Source organism: Myotis davidii, unplaced genomic scaffold (assembly GCF_000327345.1).
Source record: "Myotis davidii unplaced genomic scaffold, ASM32734v1 scaffold517, whole genome shotgun sequence".
Taxonomy (NCBI): Eukaryota; Metazoa; Chordata; class Mammalia; order Chiroptera; family Vespertilionidae; genus Myotis; species Myotis davidii.
The window spans coordinates 257137-258984 of record NW_006287924.1 but is presented as its reverse complement, the minus strand read 5'-3'; the positions used below and the strand labels follow the sequence as shown (position 1 = coordinate 258984).

Here is a 1848-nt window from a genome sequence, read left to right as displayed (position 1 = left end):
GAAGGGTCCCAGGTTCGATTCCGGCCAAGGGCACATGCCTGGGTTGCGGGCTCAATCCCCAGTAGGGGGTGTGCAGGAGGCAGACGATCAATGATTCTCTCTCATCATTGATGTTTCTATCTCTCTCTCCTTCTCCCTTCCTCTCTGAAATCAATAAATATATTTTAAAAAAGAAGAAAAAAAACCAACCCCAAATTATTAACTGCCTAAAGTGGGAAAGCAGGGAAGAGAGATCCTTTCTATCTCCTAGCTAGCTCACTTTATTCATGTGTGTATCACTTTTTCTGGGGGTTCTCTCCCAAATAGATGGCTGACTCTGGAAGTCAGCCCCAGCTGACTCAGGCGAGTATCCCCAGCCATTTGGGGAGGGGATATTAGTGTCACTGAACAATATATACCCATTGCCACACATTCCATACCCAACCTGCCATGGTCTTGGGCTCCCGCTCAGCTCATAACCTCACATCGCTGTCTCCCTCTCATCACTGTCTCCCTCTCCTCATCTTACTTCCTCAGCCAGGCAAGCTGACCGAGGCCTTCAAGTACTTCCTGCAAGGCATGTGCTACAGTGAGTATGGGGGTCAGAGGCTGTCATGAGGACAAGGGATTGCTGCAAGGATGAGGGATGGCCACTGAGGGGAGGAACCATTTAGGCTAATTCCTGGACTTACCACCATCTGCCAAATCAAGCTCATTGACCCCTGGCCCCGTTTGTAACTCTCACACCCAGCTCTGATTTGCCAGCCCCTCTTCCCCTCCTCTTCTCTGACTGCCTGCTTATCCTTCTGTCTCCACAGTGGCCTCATCCTGCATGACTCGCCTGTCCCGATCTCACACAGCTTCCCTGACCAGTGCAGCATCCATTGATGGCAGCCGGTCCCGCGCTTGAACCTTGTCCCAGAGCAGCGAGTCCGGGACTCTCCCTTCAGGGCCCCCAGGGCACACCATGGAGGTCTCCTGTTGAATGGCCCTTATTGCCCTGGTGTGGGACCCAGCCCTCACCTCCCCCAGCACTAACCTGGGAGATGCATACAACATTAGGCCAGAATGAGCAAGGGAAGATGGGCAGATCATGTGAGGAGATGACTTTTATCTTTGATCACTACCCTAACCTTGTCCTCTAACCTGTGAAACCCCTCAGCTCCTGGGAGAGCTGTCTCAATATATGCTAGAGACCCAGACCCCGAAATGATCCTTCTCCCTCATTCTGTTGTTAAGGTGGAGAGGACATGCATTCCCTCTCCCTAATCTAGGTGTTCATAGATGAAGGATAAGTGGTCATTGTAGATATCCATGGTGCCTGCCCCAGACTCTCCCTACTCATCCCATTGTAAGGGTAAGACACTTGGTCCTGGGTCTCTATTCACCAAAGCAGATATGGCTTCTCATGAACCCTTTAGATCTCTGAAGGATATGGGCCTAAATAAATGTGTCAGGGAGGCTTGTTGGTGGGTTAGTGGTCCTCAGGATGTGATGGAAATATCCGGTGTGTGAATGGAAGTTGGACTGGGAGGTGGTAGTCAATGAACAAGTTTGAGGGAAGGATTGGAGCTGGGCAACAGGAAGGGGCATGAGGCCATTGGCTCCACTAACTTTGTAGCTGTCTAGATAGTGTTTCTAGAGTGGGAGAGGGAGGGGGCCAAGCTGGGGCAGAGCTGCTTGGTGTTTGGCATAGGGGTAGGAAGGACTACCTTGGGGCTCTGACCACTGTGTTATGTGTGGAGGGTGCTCTCCTGTCTCCCACAACTTCTGCTGTAACAATAAACTATAGAGGAATCTGAGCACCATTATTATTGTCTCAGTATGCCTGCATCATGCCCCTTTCCTACCCCATCCCTGCCCAACTCT

General features: G+C 51.1%; 1 long non-coding RNA gene across 1 annotated transcript; it reads left to right on the top strand.

Annotated features, from left to right (window-relative positions):
* Positions 1–510: 510 nt before the first annotated feature.
* LOC102766615 lies at positions 511–1004 on the top strand. Its single transcript, XR_001513194.1, has 2 exons — positions 511–568; positions 798–1004. It is a non-coding gene; the product is annotated as an uncharacterized LOC102766615 (long non-coding RNA).
* The last annotated feature ends 844 nt before the right edge of the window (positions 1005–1848 follow it).